The 22605-nt window shown below is 39.9% G+C and overlaps 1 protein-coding gene and 1 non-coding gene across 5 annotated transcripts in view; one reads left to right on the forward strand and one right to left on the reverse strand.

Annotated features, from left to right (window-relative positions):
• Positions 1-22605, reverse strand: part of VTI1A (vesicle transport through interaction with t-SNAREs 1A) — a 396717-nt gene that overhangs the window by 316156 nt on the left and 57956 nt on the right. The gene's annotated exons all lie outside the window — the stretch shown is intronic.
• On the forward strand, positions 14293-14427 carry LOC129399498 (small nucleolar RNA SNORA76). The gene has a single exon (XR_008627132.1). It is a non-coding gene; the product is annotated as a small nucleolar RNA SNORA76 (small nucleolar RNA).

Genomic DNA, 22605 nt, shown 5'->3' on the forward strand with positions numbered 1-22605 from the left:
TTAATAAGGGAAAGCACACTTTCTATCTCCCATAAACTCATAGCCAACAGACCATATGCAAGCTGCCAGAGAGAAAATACTAAAACGCCCCGATGCTTGGCTACAACGGTTTAAAAGCAAGTTACCGTGAGGTCACGGAACGAACTCATCATTTCTGAATATGTTACATATATCAGGGGGGAAAAAGAAAGCTCAATTAAATTTTTCTCAAAAAAAAAAAAAATTCTTGTTTTGGGCCACACCCAACTGTGCTTTGGGCTTACTGGCTCTGCACTTAGAGATAATTCCAGGCAAGGTTTGTCAGGGACAGGAGGGGGGTAGGGGAGGGAGGGGAGCAGCCGGGACTGAACTGAGGTTGGACTGCATGTAAGGCAAGCACTTTATCCGCTGTGCTATCTCTCTGGCCCTGTCAAAACTGTTTTAAATGTTTGAAATGGATATTCGTGTTTGGTCTATAAAAGATTTGACATCTTCTCCTAATTACTTTTAAAACTAAGCTATCATATCATGTGAATGTTCAAATGCTTCTGCTGAGGCTTTTAAATATATATACACAGACATGAATACACACACAGAGTGGATCTTGCCCATATCCCAGCCACGTGCATAATAACTCTAAGTATGCCGCACTAAGATACAACTCTAAGATGCCAGAAGAGACTTCTACCTAGGACAGAAACTCTGCCCACCCGGCTGCGACACCGGTAATGATCTGCAAAACAGTCGAGATGTCACGTCCTTACATTTCTTCATTTCCTCTCCCAGCGTTTCTGGTAAGTCTAACGCTTAAGTCTAACATTTATGTTAGAAGAGCGCCCCCCTGAGGGGCCCTGGGCTGCCTCGGCAGCAGGACGCAGTATGAAGTTGCACATTCACTCCCCGGTGCCACCCGCGTGCACTATACATCATCCTTGGGCTCTGCTGTCTGGGAAACCCTGCAGACTCCGAGTGTATGCAACACAGCACCTGGGATGTGTGACCGTACCCCACATCCCACAAGTACATTCCTGCACCATGGACAGGCGTATGAGCCCCCCAGACCCCCATAGCGCATGTGTATGAGCAGCACCGCCAGCCCGAGCAAACACTGTAAGCAGGACGGGCGCGTGCATCACAGCTAAAGGGTGCAACACTCATGCTCTGATGTGTGCAAGTACAACTAAAGCATGCAACCCCACAAAGTTTTTGTCTACCAACACTTCAGCCAATGTGGGAGCCCCGGGGCTCCAGTCTGGACCCCGAAGATAGGACTAAGGTACACCCCGCGAGCCCCGGGGCTCCAGTCTGGAGCCCGAAGACAGGACTAAGGTACACCCCGCGAGCCCTGGGGCTCCAGTGTGGAGCCCGAAGACAGGACTAAGGTACACCCCGCCTCACCACTGCAACAAGGAGAGGGGAGGGGAGGGGAGAGGAGAGGAGAGGAGGGAAGGGAACAACCAAACGCAACTGGAGATAGTCTCATGGCCACATTTGTTTGTTCTGGCCCATGGTATATGACTTTAATGCTGCTATTGAACACTGTTTTTGTTGTTTCTTCTATCAGGCTAACTTGCCAATCAATAATTCAGTTACTTCATTCAGAAAATCAGCTCCTAATAGAATGCCCAGATGTTGTCAACTTCGTGTCAACTTAGCAATCAGCAGAGGAAATCTAGTTGCTAAAGTCTTTCTGAATATGAAATAAAATTACTCCATAGAAAATAATAAATATGTCAAAACACTCCTTATTTCATTTGATAGTAATATATAAATGTTCTATACACTGAAAAAGGTTATTCTGATAAATAAATGCTATATAACATTCGTCAGTTGTTTTTTGGGGGGAAGGGGATGGGTCACACCTGGCAGTGTTCGGGAATTTTCCTGGCTCTGTGCTCAGGGTGACGTCTGATGGTGCTATGGGTACCGTACGTGGTGCTGGGAATTTGAACTGAGGGTGGCAGGATGTAAGGCAAGTGTCTAAACCCCGTACTATCTCTCCAGCCCTTGGTTCTATGTTTAAAAAGAATTGCTAGAAGTAAATACATAACATATGTAATTAGCTTATATCTGGGTTACTCTGGGCCATCTACAGAGCTGTTAGGAGACCTGATCTTTCACCGAATATCTGCCTGGAAGCATAACTTCAAGTCACCTGCACATACAAAGACAAATAGTCTCGTGGGATCTGTACAAATTGACACTGAGGTTTCCTACGTAACCTGTTGACAGTAACATTCGGCACCATTCAAAACAGTCACAACATTCAGAAACGAAGAAGAGTTGTACTTCAGAAGTCCACTCCCAAATCCGGAGTCCACGCCCCAAGTCCACAGGCTGTGGGGAAAACGAGGCAGAAACAGGACAGAATGCCCTTCCCTGGGCCAGGGTCTTTCCACGCTGCGCTCCCCCTGCTCTGCCTGCACCCTTCACCAGGTCCACACGAGCAGCAGCTCAGAGTACCAGGCTATGGATTTTGTTTCTGAGTATCAGGCTATGGATTTTGTTTCTTGTCACTTTTTCCCCCAAATCAACAAATGGGGGGAGGGGAAACAACAGCAGCAACCTTAATTTCCAGTGTTGTCAATTGACACAAATGTCAGCATTTTGATAATGACATTGTTTACACATAATACATATAATAAATCGACATTTCCAGGGTGAGAAGTACTTTAGGTACAATGTTTTATATGCAAGAATAAAAAGTCTGATCTCACAGGGCTAGTCACAACTAAACCTACCTATGGGTGTGACTTAGATGTATTTCAAGATTAATCTTCAAAGGCTGCACCATAAAGCAATGATAATCTACCCACAAGGCAGAAGATGAGCCTTGCCACAGATTAGTAAAATGGGTTAGAGGCTGCCTGCCTACCCAAGCGATCTACTGATTCCCCAAAGAATTTCTCTAAAATTCTAATTTGGAACCAGTCAACTGCCAGACCAACAATTTTTATTCCTGGTATATGCATCCAGACCTATGTGATGACAGATTCTGTTAGGTTATAGTGCTCATAATTCAGCGCTATAAAATGATGCCTTTAAATGCCTTATAAATACGGCCAATTAAATTAAGATGCTTAAGCAAGAAAACAAAATTCTTTTAGTCCAAATTCTCTTATTAAAACCACTCTGGAGATTACCACAAATACACAGTGACCCAAAACTAAACAATTTAACATAAATAAGAAAAGTCATTCTTAAATTGCTCTTCTGAAATGATTCTTCATTCTCAATCAAATCAAATCAATCCTGCCTACTCAGGTGCTTTGCTTCAATTAAATGTTCTTTCTCTAATATCTTCAAAGTGTCACTCTCAGCTGGCTTTCTTTAAGGACATAAATGTCTTGAAGTATACCCCAGCTTTATATACTTCAAGCTATTTCACCCTCCACTCTTCCCCTCCAGCTAATGTCCAGCCTCTCATTATCTTTCTATTCTTTGCCAAGCTTCTTGAAAGAGTATTCTACAAGCCTAATTCCACTCATGTCCGAGTCACTTCTCAACGCAGCAAACCTGGTGCTTGCCTCTCATGCCATAGGACACCCAACACCAATGCCTTGCCTTCCTAGTTGTTAAAATCATTGGCCATGCTTTTTTTTTTTTTTTAGATTTTTTAGAGTGGTAATAGATTTAGAGAATAGTTGCAAAGATAGAACAGAGTTCCCATGGAGCCCATATCTACTTCCTTCCCATTAATTATAACTTACATCTAACCAACATTTTATGGTATACTTGTTACAAGTAGTGAACCCATTATGTATTATTATTATTATTAGTTAAAATACACACTTTTTCAAAGATTTTGTGAGTACCTAATTTTTTTTTTCCTGTTCCTATATCCCATTCAAGATTCTACATTCCATTTAGTAATCCTAGATCCTTAGGTACTTCTGGGTTGTAACAATTTATAAACTTTGCCTTAACTCTGATGACCCTGGCAGTTTTGAAGAGTACTGTCCAGGTGTTATGTAGCATGCCCCTCAAATCTGATTGGCCTTACTTTTTTTTCCCTGACTAGAGAGATGTGTGTGTGTGTCTGTGTATAGCTAATATACACATATATATGGGAAGAAGTTGGCAGATCAAATGTCATTTTCATTATATCACATCAAATGTGCACCCCATAAACATGACTATGCTTATGTTAATCTTGATCACCTGGCCGAGGCAGTTTCTCTTTTCTTTGTCCTATACTTATGCCAAGAACACATTCAAGGTGTGGACAATTACGCTCCCCTCCATAAAGTTATGCTCCAGTGTGGGGAGGGGAAAGAGTATATGTATAAATTGTTGACATTCTTCATCAAGGAGATAATTATTTATTGTTCAGTCATTAATTTATTATTCACTCATTGTTCATTAATATCAGCATGGACTCAAGCATATATTATAAATATCTGACTATTATCCAATACTGCATCACTTATTTTTGTCAAAGTGTTTGGCTCCAATGGTCACTTTTGTCCTTTCAACAGCATGTAGTATGGTTGCCCACTTTCTCTGAAGCCGTTACCCCACTCCCTTTGAACGTTTCCTGTCCTCTGATTGCTCCTCATTCTCCTCCATAATAACTTCTCTCTTAAGTGGCCCTAAATCTCCACCTTCTGCCCTCTTTTCTAGCCTAATAACTAACTACCTAGGCACTGGCAAAGACATTTTGTACATATTCTACTCATAAATCTAATTCCCACTGGTGGCTTAGATAACCTAAAGGCACCTTCTTTCAAGGTGAACTAGTCCTTCTCCTTCACACTAATCTGATATGCAGTATTCCCATATGCAGTGTCTCCAGAAAAACATTTTAAAATTATTCCATATTCTCCTTTACTCCTCAAATTCAATCAATAGGTTCTATGGCCTAAGCTTAATTTTTGCCTACTTACAATTGGGGCTCTTAAATATATTTCCAGGATGTTGCTATCATATACACTAGTAACAATTCTGTCCCCACAACTGTTATCCCCCTTTTTTTATATATGGGTTATATTTGAGAAATTTCAGACATACTTATATGGAAAGACTGACAAGTGTTTAGGCAGAAGTAACCCTATAGTTACAAATTCTCAATAACTCATCTTTGGCAGTGAGAACTCCCTTCAACTGTCTCTCTCCAGTGGAATATCTAAACCATAAAAGAAGCAATGCCTAAAGATATGACTTATCTCAGAATATGCTTGTTAAAACAAAAGGCAGGGCTGGACGTGTGGCTAAGGTGGCAGAGCACATGCCCTGTACATGCAATAACCTGGGTTGGATCTGTGGTACCACATGGTCCCCAACGCACCGCCAAGTGTAGCCCTGATGAATCCCCCCTCTCCCCTATCTCCCCCTGCTGGAAGTTTCCCAGCACAAAATAAAATAAATAAAAGCACTGTAGCCCCGTCGTACCATTGTTCATCGATTTGCTCGAGCAAGCACCAGTACTGTCTCCATTGTGAGACTTGCTGTTACTGTTTTTGGCATATCGGATATGCCACGGGGAGCTTGCCAGGCTCGGCCGTGTGGGTGGGATACTCTTGGTAGCTTGCCAGGCTCTCTGAGAGGGACAGAGGAATCGAACCCAGGTCAACCACATGCAAGGCATATGCCCTACCTACTGTGCTATCGCTCCACTCCAAAATAAATAAAATAGAAAGCAAATTAAACCAAGCCAATACACTATAGGAAAATGCTAAGCAAGAGAATTCTTTCCAATTTTATAAGATAAAATTAACATTAAACGTAGCCATATCTTGTATTAGCTATTTTACCATTCTCCTGACTTAGGTATTCCGGATTATTTTTCTATTATGTAGACGCTAAAAGGCCACGTTTTCAAACAAGATGTGGCACATGCATATTTCTTCTTTGTCTGTCTGATTTGTGGACCTGAGGAATATGGATTACTTCTGTTATCTGCACGAAGAAGCTCTGCTACAAGCCTGGCATTCTAGTTCGCTTTTATCTCTGAGACCCCAAATTGTACCGTTAGGCTACACAGGGCACTTATCTAGATTGAACTGTCATACAAATAGATTTTTGTCAGCCATTCAATTTGTATTGAGGAACATGCCAACAAAAACAAAACCCGGCAATTTAAAACAACAAACCTCTCCTCTACTGACAGGAACAAATTGCTGTGTTTCAAATGAATAAGAATTACTATATATCGTACACTGTGCAAAGTTTAGATGCTACAGGAAGAAAAATATCCTTGAAACTAATTCAATCTAGCTTTTCGGGTAGTGCTCGAACATAAGACAAGCAGAGAAGAGAAATAATACTAATAAACACACAAGAAAAAAATCACCGGTATTGTTAGCACAAGAAAACGAGACCCCCGTCTCATTTCAAGTCTAAATCCAGCGGTTCAATGAAGGTGACTGACGCTGGGCAGCATTTTGTAATAACAGAACATTGAGTCTGTTCTGATCTGGAGTCCATGCAAAAACTCAGGTAGTGCCTCTGCTCCCAAATCAGTTCCTCGAGGCTGACAAACCATCATCAACGTGAGCCTCGACTTACCTGGGTGTCTTCAACGTTCACAAAGAACAAGTGAAAACTTTAGGGAACTGACCTCACCACAGTTAGCCCTAATGTCCTCCACAGCTCAAACAACCAGGAAAGAGATTCAGCTGACAGAGTCAAAATTAGTTTTAATGCCAGGCATTAAAGATGCTGGCAAGCTACACCAATAAAAATCCAGTAATAAAATTTTCACAACTTGAAAATAACAATTTTCTCACTAGCATTTAAGTAGCTTAATTCCTATGACTTTTTTTTTTTTTTAGCCAAATCCCAATCTCTTTATATGACTGCAAACTTTACTCTTCCGGAGTAATTCCCTCACTGACGTGCAGTCTTGGACTCACACAATCATACACTGCTGAAAGGGAAAGAAACAAATTGCACATTCAGCTCCATGGATCCAATTTAAGCTGAAGTAGAAAATAAAACTTGAATGTCAAAAATTTCCATGAAACTCATGTCATCTTACAAAATAGAAATCTAGAAATCTAGTCATTCTAAAGCAAATATTTACATTCGACAAAAGATTTTCTTTGATCAAAACCATGTAATAAGAATTCAACACAAAAAAATTCTATAGGATGTTAGACCATATCCCTGAGCACCGCCAGGAGTAATTCCTGAGTGCAGAGCCAGGAGTAACCCCTGTGCATTGTGTGACCCAAAAAGCAAAAAAAAAAAAAAATTGTTAGACCATAAAGCTATTGCCTTATTTCTTGTAGCAACAGGTTTTTACACCAAGGCTTGAGAGTTTATTAAAGGACAATCTGGGAAAAGTCATCTACTTGCAGATACAGGCATTCAAAGGACCTCATAAATGTAGTTTAAATTGATAGTATAAAAGCAAGGTGAAACAATGTACCGAGTTCCCTCAATATTTTGGTAAGTAGAAAAACTGAGAAAAATTATTTTTTTTCTTTGAAAGTAGAAAAGTTTATTGGAAATTAGGGGGGAAAAAGGAAAAGGAAAAGGAACTCCCCATGTAGGAAGGAATTTAGTAAAGGACTATGTTGAAATTACTTTTGTCTTTAAAAATAAAATTTAAAAAAGGGCAGAAAACATAATAGAATACTACGCAGCTACCAGGAAATAGAAGGTCATGAAATTTGCCTATTCATGGATGGACATGGAGAATACCATGCTGAGTGAAACTACTCAGAAGGAGGAGAACAGACATAGAATGACTGCACTCATTGGTGGGATAATAAACAAAATTAGTATGAGACGGACACTCAAAGACAGTGAAACAAAGTCTAGGAGGATTCATCCATGATCACTCTAGATAAGAACTGAGCGCTGAAAGTAGGTAAAGGGATATACATTATGACCTTTCAGTAGCTGTAATGCAAACCATAATACCCAAAAGGAAAGAGTATGTGTGTGTGTGTGTGTGTGTGTGTGAGAGAGAGAGAGAGAGAGACAGAGAGAGAGAAAGGCAGAGAGAGACAGAGTACCCAAAAAGAAAGAGTGTGTGTGTGTGTGTGTGTGTGTGTGAGAGAGAGAGAGAGAGAGAGAGAGAGAGAGAGAGAGAGAGAGAGAGAGGGGCAGAGAGAGAGAAAGAGAGAAGAAAAGTACCTGGCATAGAGGCAGGTTGGGGGGGGAGGTGGCTGGCAGGAGGGAAACTGAGGACATTGTTGGTGGGAAATACACACTGGTGAAGTGAAGGATGTTGGAACATTGTATGACTGAAACCCACACCCAATCATGTACATGTTTATAACTGTGTGTCTCATGGTGATTCAATTTAAAAAGAAAAAGAAAAGAAGAAATCATTCAAACTGACTTTGGAAGCTAGTGGTACTATACCAGTTGACTGTCATAAATAAAAGGGGGAGGTAAAAATCACATTAACTAAAAACACAAATGTACAGTGTATGAAACTTACTTGGGAATGGTTCATAAAAAATATATATAAGTAGACAGGAAGGGACTGATGAAGCATATGCAAATGATAAAGCAAATAGAATAAAATATTAATAAGAGAATCTAGGTAAAAAGTCTATATTCTTTGTGCTATTCTTTGGGATATTCTGAAGGTTTAAAAATTCTAATTTTAAAAAGGTTAAAAAGATTTAAAAATACAAAAAGACTATGGAAAGAAGGTAGAGATTCCTAGTAAGCTAATTTTCTACTACAAGCTAATATATGAGATCAGCTAAAAATCTACATGTCTTTGACTAGATAGCTACTGTTAAATAAAAATGAAATCACCACTCATTTCAAATATTTCTTTTCTGAATACATTTAGTATTATTTATACACAGTGATTTTTAAGATTTGGGGTCCTATTACTCTTCTAAAGCTGATAGATTGTACATCAGGTAGGGCATTTGCCTTTCATTCGGCCAACCCGGTTAGAACCCTGGCATCCCATATGGTACCATGAGCCTCACCAACAGTGATCCATGATCGTAGAGTCACAATAAGATAATAAGCCCAGAGCACAGCCAGGTGTGCACCTGCCCCTCCCCCCCAAAAAAAAACACAAACAAAACCAAAATTTGAATCTGATTTTTCTCTTCTTTTGGTCTCAATGTCCCCTTAGGATCCCATTCATCCTTCTCCTCTGTCTATAGAAAATACCTGTACACAGTGTCCCTAACTCTAGCAAGAATTCAGACTGCAATACAGCCTAGAAGCAGCTTTCAATAAGATGCGCTTCAAGATTTAACAGATTTAAGATTTAAGCTGAGCTAAGTATGAATCCAGTCGAGGATGGCTATATATTTTCAAAGGGACTGTAGGGAGGATGTTTAAGCTTTCTGTGTCACAGATTGTGTATCTAGCTAAAGGAGACAACATTTTTGTGTGTGTGATAATAATTAAAGGGGCATGGAATAGGAGCACAGCTGCACATGTCAATAGGTTCCTAGAAGTCATCATTTGCCTTTCTCTTTCCCCTCTGGTAGATGAGGAACAAGAACAGACAGACTCTGAATTCTCTCTTCTTGGCAAAATCAGAGACCAGGTATTATTCACAGATCTCCAAAGATGTAGAAAGACGTCCAAAAGCAGATGAGATCATGCAAAAATACTGAGAGAAGGTGACAAAATACGTGGAGGATAGTAAAGAGCACACGAGAAGAACTCAAAAAGCCCCCAAAAAGAGAGTCCAGGATCATTTACTTTGTTTGAATGTTTTGTTCGGGGGGCCACAACAGGAAGTGCTCAAGGCTTAATCTGGGTTCTGAGCTCAGGGATCACTCCTGGAGTGTGATGCTGAAGCTCAAAACCAGTTGAGCTATGTGCAAAGCAAGGCCCTTACCCACTGTATCATCCTTCTGTATCATCCACGGCATGCTTTGTTTAAAACAAGGGATGTAAGCAGGCTGCCGGCACACCCTCCTGGACAGCTTGTTCAGGAAAGTGGAGGAAGTAGGGCTACAAAAGGAGTGACCCAGGCCTTCTGCTTCCTGGACACCATAGGCAATGCACAAGGGCCCATTATGCCCATGGTAACGCACAAAACATGCTGGAGAAACAAGAAAATTGTAGTTGGGTCCAGAAAGATACAGTGGGTAGGGCGCGTGCCTTGAACACGACCTATCAGGGTTCAATCCCTGGCATTCCATATGGTCCCCCAAGCCCTATTAGAAGTGATCCCTGAGCACAGAGCCAGGAGTAGTAATCCCTGAGCACTGCTGGGTGTGGCCCCAAAACTAATCAAAATTCTATCAGAATTGATGACACAAAGAGGACATCAACAGAAGAAGAGGGACAGACAGAATGACTGTGCTCATCTGTGGGGTATAAAAAAACAGTATGAGACCATTGCATCACTGTATCACTGTCATCCCATTGCTCGAGCGGGCTCCATACCCATGGAAAATAGAAGTGAGGGCCAGGGGGACTGGCCCACGGCTGGAAGCTTGTCACAGTGAGGGGAAGAGGGAGAGGGCAGTTAGGACAGAGGAGGGACCATTATGACAACAACAGTGATCACTCTGGACAAGAACTGAGTGCTAAAAGCAGTTAAAGGGCTATCAAGTACTGTGCCACAAACCATGATGACCAAAAGAAGGGGGCAGGGGAAAGAAAGAGAGGAAAAGGGTTGGAGAGAAATAGAGAGAAAGGGAGAGAGACAGAGACAGACAGACAGACAGACAGACAGAGAAGAAAAGTGTCTGCTGTAGAGGCAAACTGGGGGGGTGGAAGGAGGAAAATTGCATTCCTGGTGGTGGAAAATGTACACTGGTGAAGGGATGGGTGTTGGGTGTTGGAACATTGTATGACTGAAACCAAATCATGAACAACTTTGTAACTATCCCATGGTGATTTAATAATAAATAAAGAAAACCCTAAAATGAAAATGGGGTAATTTCTGGAATATCATGAGATTTTTATTACAGAGGTACATATTTGCTACTTGTTTATAAAATAGTACTGAATTATAAAAAAAACAGAAATATATACCACACTTCAGTATAGATTCCCTCATACAAACTATGATCAACATTATTCACACACTGTCCCTTTAAGAAAGAACTACATTTTTACTTAAGCTAATATTTTTGAAAATAAGATTCTGATAATCTTCAACCAACAAAAGCTATCATAATATCTAAGTTAAGAGTGATTTTTTTGGAATATAAAAATTTTACAATGACCTGGAGAAAATGATAGCTAGGCAAAATATTCTTATTTACAATTAATATTTAACTCATGGAGGTCTTCAAAATGTGACTATGAATACTGCATTCATTATAAGCAAAGTATGTCAGAATATTGATCAGGAGAGAATTTCTCACTTATTGCTTCTTTGATTTTTTTCCTAGAACTTTCCTTAAAAGAAACTGATACTTAAAGTTATTAAGAGTTAACCATGAAAGGCCAGAAATATTTGTTATGAAAATCAAAAAAGTTATAGTAATAAAAATGAAGATTACTATTAGCTTGAGGAAGAAAATTCTATTAATAAAGTCACAGGAGGCTAGAGTTCCAACAGGTAGGGCACTTACCTTGCCTGCGACTAACCTGATCTATTCCCCAGCCCCAAGTATGGTTTCCAGGGCCCCACTAGGAGTGATCTCTGAGTGCAGAGTTAAGTCCTGAGCACCACGAGATGTGGCTCCAAAATCCAATATAAAGTCACAACGTGCTACAGATCATCATGTACTCAGACCAAAGAAAATAACAAATTTAAGTAATAACTGCAGGAATGGATTGTCATTCTGCATTCACTTAAAAATTCTGTCAAACAGCACTAGATGCCAGGTATTATATTGTGAATAACTACAGATCCCTGAATTATAGTTAGCTCCTCAATGGTGAAAGAGAGGAAGGAAGGAAGGAAGGAAGGAAGGAAGGAAGGAAGGAAGGAAGGAAGGAAGGAAGGAAGGAAGGAAGGAAGGAAGGAAGAGAAGGAGGGAGGGAGGGGAGGGAGGGAGGGAGGAAGAGAGGGAAAAGAAAAAAACCAGATAATTGTAGCACCATAGCACTGTCGTCCCATCATTCATTGATTTGCTCAAGCGGGCACCAGTAACGTCTCCACTGTGAGACTTGTTACTGTTTTTGGCATATCGAATATGCCACAGGTAGCTTGCCAGGTTCTGCAGTGCAGGCAGGATACCCTCAGTAGCTTGCTGGACTCTCCGAGAGGAACGAAGGAATCGAACCCGGGTCGGCCATGTACAAGGCAAACGCCCTACCCGCTGTGCTATCTCTCCAGTCCTAGATGATTGCAATAAGTGTAAATTTAATTTACCACAGAGTGGAGAAAAGGAACTTTTTGATTGATCAGAGCAAGAATGGCATTATATATCCATAAACATGTAGCTTATGTCAAAATATGTGGTTTACATGATGAGCAGTTTACAAAGTAGAAAACGAGAAGACAGACACTTTCCTCAACAAGAAAATAGTATATGTTAGGGCAAAGAGACAGCACAACAGGTAAGGTACTTGCTTTGTAAGCAGCCAACCCAGGTTTGATGCTCGCACCACATATGGTGCCCTGAGCACTTCCAGGACTGGCCCCAGAGCACAGAGCCAGGAGTAAGGCCTGAGTGCTGCAAGGTATGACCCAAAAAACTGTATCATTGTATCACTGTCATCCCATTGTTTATCAATTTACTCGAGCGGTCACTAGTATTACACTCAGCCCTGAGATTTTAGCAGCCTCTCCTTATTCATCTTTCCCAACGATTGGAGGCTGTTTCAAGGTCAGGGGAATGAGACCTATTTTTACTGTTTTTGGCGTATCGGCTACGCCACAGGTAGCTTGCCAGGCTCTGCCATGTGGGCATGATACTCTTGGTAGCTTGTCGGGCTCTCTGAGAGGTATGTATATATCTGTTACTGTATTTGGGATATGAATATGCCACGGGGAGCTTCTCAGACTCAACCGATCGGGCAATAGACTCTCAGTAGCTTGTCAGGTTCTCCACGAAGGAGAACTAGGCTATTAGATGTTGCGTGGCCACATCACAACCCAAAAAATAAAACTAAAAAAAATTTAAGTATCTGTAAGGCCTAAAACTGATGCGCAGCACTTCCAACTAGGGTACTTGAGCATGCAGGGGAGAAAGATGAAGAACTTTACGAACAAAACACGGGGGAGAAAAGAAGGGTTCATCTTAAGAGGCCTTGAAAGATATGATCAAAAGTTCAAAGCTGAAAAAAATAAAAGCTTCCCTTCTCAGATCTGGAACAAGGAAAGATAACCACTCTTGCCACTTCTATTTAACCTAATACTGAAAATCTAAGCCAGATACTTAGACAAAGATTTACAGACATCCCACCACCGCCGCCATGTAAGCTCATCTTCAGAGACCCATGATTCAATCTCAGAAGAGATAGCAAAACTTTCTTGGAAACACCAGTCCCTGACTGAAAACTCTGAGGCAAACTGGGGAGTGGCACAGCCAGAGCCCTGGCAGCTACACCCACATTGTACAACTGTTGCCATGTAAACTCATCTATCAGCTCAGCTTCAGGGATTCCTGATCAAATCTCGAAAGACATCAACAGTCTGCCATGTATACTCACTGCATATACAGTGAAATATCCTGGATTTTCTGGACATCCCCAAACTCTACAATATCCCAGTAGAAGCACACCAGATTCGATGGGAATGTAAAGTAGAACCAAATAAGCTTGACTCACAAAAAACATTAACCCAGAAGGCTCTACTAGCAACAAAAGCTGAGCAAACCCTCAGACGAGGACCTGATGTCCCATGGTGAGACACAAGAATTTTCACAAATGTTCTTTTACTGAAGTATTCTTAGATCATTCCACTAGCCATTTATTAGTAACATGAAATATAAAATCAATTGTTTGGGGCTTGCTATGGAGGCAGGCTTGAGGAGTGGCTGGAAAAATGGGGGGAATGATGGAGGGAGGCCGCAGTGGTGGGACTGGGGTCGAGATACTGAATGCCTGTAACATATACATCATGAACAACTTTGCAAACCACAGTGTTTAAATAAAGGGGGAAATTTTTTTAAAGATAAAGATTATAAAGCATTCAAATAAGAAAGGAAGGAGTAAAATTGTCCTTATTTTCAGGTAAGAAGATGTACAGTAAACCCTAGAAACTTCATCCCAAACATTGATAAAATAACTGAATTCAATCAAGTTGTAGGATACAAAGTCAATATACAGAAATCAGCTGTGTTTTCATGCATTAACAATGAACTGCCTGAAAAGAGATTAAAAACACAATTCCATTTATAACAGCAGCCAAAGCAATAAAAATTAAAAACAAACCTGTGTACTGAAAACTATAGAACATTGATGAAAGAAATTAAGCACTCAAATAAATGAACTGAAAGACCATTGTTAAAATATCTCCAACCTACGACACTGCCTTTGAGACCCCAGCAAACTTGCACATGGCCCTGGGGGTCAGGTTGCAATGCCAGAGCATGGGCTCCCACATAACTGGGACCACCAACCCCCCCCATGCCGGCAGCCTTTCAACTGCAAGCAACACTTTAGGGGAAAAAAAAGATGTCTACATCCCACAGTTATATATAGATTCAATGAAACTCTTATTAAAAGCCTATGAATATTTTTATAGAAACAGTAATTTTATAATTCATATGGAATCACAAAAGTCCATGACTAGACAAATTAATCTTGGGAACAGAAAAAAACTAGACATCATACTTGGTATTTTATAAACATTTTATAAAGCTATAGTAATCAAAGCAGTATGCAACTAGTATTCAGGCAGACACAGGGATTAATGGAACAAAATATAAAGCCCAGAAAGACATCACAAAGGGAATCAAATGGTCTTTGACAAGTTGTGTGTAGAGAATATACAATGAATCTACAGAACAAACCTACATGTTCATCAACAGATGAACGGACAAAGAAGACGTGGTACATCTATCCCAGTAAATATTGCACATTCAAGTAAATTCTGCAATATGTGACAACATGAACAACGACAATTTAACATTCAGTGACATTAGACAGTCACATAAAGACAAAAAACCACATAATACCACTTATGTAAGTTATCCAAAATAAATAAACTTTATGGAGTCAAACAGTGGAATGGTAGTTGCCAGGGAACAGGAAGAGGGGAAATGGGAAGCAGTGTACCTATTCAGATAAGCACTTGAGAAATATTATTTAAGAAAATAAAAGTACTCATATCAAAATATTATAACTCCTGAAAGCCACATGAGAAAAAAAAAATAGTGGTCAAAATTCTGATTGCAAACGAGATGTCTACTTAGTCTTTACTTGTCTTGAGCCCCATCTGAGTAAACTAAAGAACAGTAAATTGTTGGGATGTTTGAAATGTCTCACAAGTCTTATTTTTCTTTTTTCTCTGGTTTAAATACATTTTTAAACCACAACATTTAAAAAGAGTCACTTAGAAATGCTGGAAATAAGTAATAAAGGTGATATATAGGTTAGTAGGTAGATACATAAACTGAATCAACCGAAGGCTTTATGAAATAATGGGATAAAGTTCAAAACTAACTGAAGAGGAGCAAATTCAAATGTCCACAGGAGACAAGCCAACCAAAGATGGCAGAGTGCTTGCAACGCTGCAAGTCTGAACTGGGAAGAAGATTTCAAAGTCACTAACAGATAAGCATTAGTGGTTGCCATGGGTGTACATAAAACTAACCAGCAAGAATACACAGATAAGCAAGTCAAAACAATAATCCAAAAACATGAAAATTAAGAGTATTGTAGGAAAAGAGAAGTTAATATAGGAGACTGAGATCAAAGTGTCAGGAAGCGACTAAAGGAGAAGAGTGTCAAGAAAGCAAGTTAGTTTCAAGAAGCGGGGAGTGAATCAAGTGTAGACACAGGAATGGAAGACGCAAAGCTGGCCAGAGGTCGGGAGTGGTATCAGCTAGGAAGCTTCAAAGGTATGATATTCAACAAGATGGAAGCAATATAATATTTTTTTCAAGTTAAGCACCTGAATTTTCACCGTGTATGTTTTTTAAAATGCCCTATCTCCCTTTCTTTAAGTGTTGGAATACCTGTTTGTATACTAAATAGACAGGACAGGCTACTTTTCCCATAGTATGGTTATTTCTTCATTTACTTTAAACTATCACTGACATATAACAGATGAATGACTGATTGTATCACCTCCCATACACTGTTCTCTTTGGACTAAACTACTAGACGTTTTAGTCCCTCTGGTGAAAATAGAATAATTCAGGTAGAGACTCTAAGGAAGGAAGACATTTATTAAAATGACAGGCTACCTGAATAGAATATCTACCACTTTAAGTGACAATATTTCTTTCAAAAAAATTATTCATCCAAATATATAACAACCGTTGAAAATCACTGTGGCAAAAAAAAAAAGGGTAGAAACTCCCAATTGCAATTGACATCTACTTAATTTCTATTTTCCCCCATTTTATTTAAACACCATAGTTTACAGAGTTGTCTGTGATGCACTTGTTACGAGCATTCAATAGTCCAACCCCAGTCCCAACACCACTATGACCTTCACTCCACTATTGTTCCCATTTTCCCTATCACTTCTCAAGTCTGCATCCACAGCAGGCCCAAAATAATTGATTTTATATTGCCTGTTACCACCAAATAGCTAATGGCATGATCAAGATACTTCAGTAAAAGAACATTTGTGGAAACTGTTGCATCTAACCAGGGGGATGTTAAGTCCAAGTCTGAGGGTTTACTCAGCTTTTGTTGCTAGTTGAGCCTTCTGGGTTAAGGTTTTTGTTAGTCAAGCTTATTTGGCTTCTACTTTACATTCCCATCCAGTCTGGTGTGCTCCTACTGGAATGTTAGTATTGTGGAGTTTGGGGATGCTGCATAGCTGCAGATGTGGCCATGCATTCCAGATAATCCAGAATACTTAACTGCTAGTGAGTTTACATGGTGTCTAGTTGATCTCTGTTGAGATTTAATCATGAGTCTCTGGAGCTGAGAGGGCAGATGAGCTTACAGGCAGCAGTGGCAGAATGTGGGTATGGCTGCAAAGTTTCTGGGAATACAAGGGTAGGAAGAACGGGGCTGAGGGGATGAGGGAAGTCACCTACCCCTATTCCAAAAAGGCCCAAGTTTTTAGAAAAAAAAAAAAAGAGGCGTACATGAATGAATTTCTATTTTAAGGCCAAGATGAATAAACTCAAAAACAGCCAGTTGGGATGAATGCCCACCACTAGTTTTATTAATTGCTGTTTAATTTAAATATATTTGTAAATTATAGCTATTTTGCTTTCCTAACTAAACATAGCATATTTTACAAGGTTTTTATAAGAAAAAATTCACAAAAATACTGCATCATTGTTATCAGGGGGTTAGTTCACTGTAAGCTTTGAATCTTTAGGTAACTCAAGTATGAGAAAAAGTATTTATTTAAGGAAAACAAACCACATTTCATGGTTTCATAAGAGAAAATATCAATACTATTACCATTTTATAAGTCATTCCATAGAAGAACTTTGGAATTTTAAAGTTTCTTAATAATAATCTATCATCATCCCCATACATTCCCTTTATGAGGAAAATACAAATATGATAAAAATGAAAGAGCAAATTCTTTGATCAGATAAACCTCGTTGTACTGCTAACAAAAATCTGTTTCAGTTCAGAACTCTCTGACTCTGTATTCTTGGACAGAAAACACTTATATGTATGTGGAACATAACCAGGTGAAGAAAGACCATATCAAGGAACAGAAAATATTCTGCATTACATCAAAAAATAGTGAGGGATGGCCATTATCTTACTTCATATCATTTAATATAAATAATGAAACACTAACCGACAGATAGTATGCCTTCTTTTAAAAACCAAAAATTGGGGACAGTGGTAATGGCTCAAAGGGCTGAAGTCTCTGATCCATGTGCTGGAGCCCCCGTGCAATCCCCAGCACCATCCTGAGTCACCAAGTTACCAGAGTTGCCAACCTCAGCCAAGCAATGAGCTGAGAACAGCCCCAAGACCACTGTGTGTGCCTAAAAACAAAACAAAATAATTCATATTCTTAGCGTATTATATATTGGACCAGACCTGGAACGACAGCACAGCAGATAGGGTGTTTGCCTTGCATGCGGCCAACTCAGGTTCCATTCCTCCACCCTCTCGGAGAGCCTGGCAAGCTACCGAGAGTATCCCACCCACACGGCAGAGACTGGCAAGCTACCCCATGGTGTATTCGATATGCCAAAAACAGTAACAACAAGTCTGACAATGGAGACGTTACTGGTGCCCGCTCAAGCAAATCGATGAACAATGGGACGACAGTGCTATAGTGCTATATATGGGACATTACTCTAAGAGCACTGTCTGTATAACTCTACCAATTCAGTCTTTATAGTAACCTTGAGACAGACAATAATTTCCATTTTAGAGACAGGCAAACTGAGATAGGGGTTAAATAAGGAGCTGATACAAGTCTAAACAACTAATAAGTATCAGACCAAGAACTCAGTGAGGCAAAACTTCTAAGATAAATCCTGAGAGATGCCTCCAGAGCCCGGGCCAGGCTGAGTCTCATCCGGGGCACTGCAGAGGAGTGCGTGAATCCCACCAACTGCCCAAACAGCCCTGGTAGCTGGAAACCTCCAGAACCCAATCACAGCCAGGTTCACAGCCAATCTCCACAGACTCGAGACAAGCCTCAGCCATGAGAATGAATCTGCTGCAAATCTCAAGTATGTGGGTTTTGTGACCAAGATCTCCAGGCTCTCATGGAGCTGAGAATGGGCGACTTCTCCCCATCTCCCTGTTCTTCCGGGAGCCTGGCAATCGTGGCCTCAAGCTGTCTCTGACGCCATTTAAGCTCATTAAGGGCCATGATCCAGAGACTCAAAAATAAATCTCAGAAGAGAGCAACAAGCTGCAGTATGCCTCTGGACCCCAAAGTCACCATTCAGTTAAAAATTCAACTCCAATTGTATCACCCTATTTAAAATTTTAGAATTCCTGGAGCAACATCTCATATTCTACACCACTTATATACCAAGAGTAGCACACCACATTTCATGGAGTGTAAGGTAGAAGGCAACCAATCTCAATAAAACATATATGTATATATATATATATATATAAAAGCATACAACGCTCAACTGTAAAGACTTATTAGTAACTCTTATACAAAGTCTTAATGGCTCTAGGGTGATATACAACAATCTTCACACATTATTCTCTAAGGAAACTTTTTTTTTGCTTTTTGGGTCACACCTGGCGATGCACAGGGGTTACTCCTGGCTCTGCACTCAGGAATTACTCCTGGTGGTGCTCAGGGGACCATATGGGATGCTGGGAATTGAACCCAGGTCGGCCACATACAAGGCAAATGCCCTACCCACTGTGTTATTGCTCCAGCCCCTAAGGAAACTTTTTTGGATCATTTTTAATGGAGTATTCATAACAAGCAATACAAAATAAATTATTTAGGACCTGCTTTTGGAGCAGGCTTGGGTGGTGGTGGAAAAATTCAAAATAATACTGATGGGAAAGTGTAATGGTGGTGGGATTGGTGTTGGAATATTGAATGCAATAAATTATTGTGAACTATTTTATAAAAATAAAATAAAATTTAAATAAATAAAGCAAATCCCTTTATATAAGTGAGACAATCACATATGCACACATTTCTCCCTTCTCTAACCAACATCCTTCCTTGCTGAAGAAAGAATAGCCAGCATATTGTGTTGGTTGTTTTGTCTTCCTTTTAGGTAATTTATCTAACCACTGGTCCAATTGGTTGGAAATTTTTTTAAAAAGTGCAAACAGCTGTAGAAAAAAAAAAGAAAAAAAAGCACCTTGCAATTGTTAAGTGCTCATGATCACACCTTAGTGCTCTGCACAAACATTCTGAATTCACTTTGGGTCTCGGCTAAAACAGTTCTTTGTCAATGGCATCACACTGACCCCAAACTGCCTCTGTCCACTTTATCTGAATACAACTGGTTTTATCATGACCATTTAGATGACTTAGAATTGGCAATGAATGAATATCTGTATTTATAACTGAAAACTGAATGTGGACTTTGCTTCACAGGACAATATTTTTATTTTAATGACGCTCATATAAATATTTCAGTGTCTATGGCTGGAAGGCACTGCATCCGGATTTATTTTACTTTTGAAGCTTTGGGCCGTACACCCAGCCGTGCTCAGGGCTTACATCACCTGGCTCTGCACTCAGGGATCACTTCTAGTAGTACTAGGAGGACCATACAGGGTACTGGGGACAGAATCCTGGTGGACTGCGTGCAAGGCAAAGCACCAATATGCTATGGCTCTAGCCTCCTCAGTCAGGCTTTAAAGGGACTTATGGAATATCAGCTATTGCCAACCTACAGAGTTTTGTCAAGGCCAACAGTGACAACTCAGTGGACACTTCACATCACATTTATTCAACTCAACTTGAGGGAAACATTCTTCTTTAAGTTGTCCTCTGTAGAAATGGGATTATTTCTAACCTCACTATAGCTTTTTTTAAAATTTATTTCAAAGCAGTCTCTACTTGAACTCTATCAAAATGCTATCTTTTGAACAAAAACTTCCACAAAGATGAAATTTGGAATGGTCAAAAGGCACATGAAAAAAATGCTCTATATCACTAATCATCTGAGAGATGCAAATGTAAACAACAATGAGAAAACATCCCACATCACAGAGACTGTCACACATTCAAAAGAACAAAAGCAATCAGTGTTGGCCTGGATGTGGGGAGAAAAGGACCCTCATTCCTTGCTGGTGGGAATGCTGACTGGTCCTGCCTTTTTGGAAAACAATATGGACATTCCTCAAAAAAAAAACTAGAAATTTAGCTACCATTTGACCCAGCAATACCACTTCTGAGAATATACCCTGGGGGTCCAAAATCACATGGCAGAAACATCATCTTCACTTCTATGTTCATTGCAGCACTATTCACAATAGCCAGAAGCTGGAAACAACCTGAGTGCCTGAGGATAGACGACTGGATAAAGAAACTATGGTACAGCTACACAATAGAATACTACACAGCCGTTAGGAAAAATTAGGTCATAAAATTTGCCTATAAATGGATGGACATGGAGAGTATCATGATGAGTGAAATGAGTCAGAAGGAGAGGGAAAGATATAGAATGACTGCATTCGTTTATGGGATATTAAAAAAAAAGTATGAGGGGCTGGAGTGATAGCACAACGGGTAGGGCGTTTGCCTTGCATGCGGCCGACCCGGGTTTGAATCCCAGCATCCCATATGGTCCCCTGAGCACCACCAGGGATGGTTCCTGAGTGCAGAGCCAGAAGTAATCCCTGTGCATCACCAGGTGCGACCCAAAATAAAGCAAAAAAAAAAAAAAAGTATGAAACTAATATCCAAAGCCACGGAAAATGGGAGAATGACCTGAAGGATGGCTCAATGGTTGGAAATTAACATAAGAATGTGGGGGGTGGAGGATAGGTAAGATTGAGGAAGGCCCATTATGACGACATTAGCTGGAAATGATTACCCTGGACAACAACTGAGTGTTGAAAGTAGATAAAGGGTTATACATGACAACATTTCAGCATCTGTATTTCAAACCATAATGCCTAAAATGAGAGAGAGAGAGAGAAAGAGAGAGAGAGAGGAAAAGAGAGGTGTCTGCCATAGAGGCAGGTAGGGGTGGGGGGAGGCTGGGCTGGGAGGGCAACTGGGGACACTGGTGCTAGTAAATTACACTGGTGGAGAGATGGGTGTTGGAACACTGTATGACTGAAGCCCAATCACGAACAGTTTTATAATGCTCTATCTCACGATGATTCAATTAAATAAAAAAATTAACAATACTCTGAAAATGAAATAAAATAAATCTTAAAATTAATTAATTAAATAAATGCTATCTTTTCTATGAGCATGAGTAAGGCTTCTTTTTTCCTCCCTTAAGTAATCTCATCTACTTCTGATTCTACCGATATGCAGGTGTGCAAACAGGTAAAGCTCAGCTTCGCCTCTGAATTCAAACATGCTGTGTCCAACATGGCTTCTAACTTTCTCGACTAGGATGTCTAACAGTGTTGGTGTCTCAAATTCAAAACATCTGAGAATGAATTAATCACTCTGCTCCAATGACATCACTAAGCAGACAAAAAGTGACTTCCACCCTCTTCTACCCTAACTTAAAAATAGTGTCATCCCCTAAAAAACTCATCTACTCAAGCTAGAAACATGGGAGTTTGTCTTTGATTCCTTTTCCGAGAAATAATTAGAGATTAAAAGAGTGAAGGAAGAGCTTCCTGAAAAACAAATTTTTTTAAAGAAATTATTAACCATTACTGAATTAAGTAGAGGTACATATGTTATTCTTTCAACTCTTCTCTGCACTAGAAAACTTCCAAAATAAACATTTGAGAAAAATCTATTAACTTATGTTTTTAAAAAAAAATCCTTTGTTGAATTATTCCCTTCAGTGAAGAGAACCATTGGCAGGTGGCCCCTGAAAATGATCTCACGTGTGCCAGAACATCAAGCCTCAGCTAGAAAGACACATTTCCACCCATCAGCCTGCACGTCTCACTTATCTTTAAAAAAATTCGTCAATCTTAAGAGCACTGGACTCAGTATTGAATTAAATAAAGGTCTGATCTTAGCTTCCCAAGTCGATTTTAACATTTTATTTTAGGCAAGCCATATTAAACAATTTTATCTGGAAATATAATATGCGAAAGGTT

This window comes from Sorex araneus, chromosome 11 (assembly GCF_027595985.1).
Source record: "Sorex araneus isolate mSorAra2 chromosome 11, mSorAra2.pri, whole genome shotgun sequence".
Taxonomy (NCBI): Eukaryota; Metazoa; Chordata; class Mammalia; order Eulipotyphla; family Soricidae; genus Sorex; species Sorex araneus.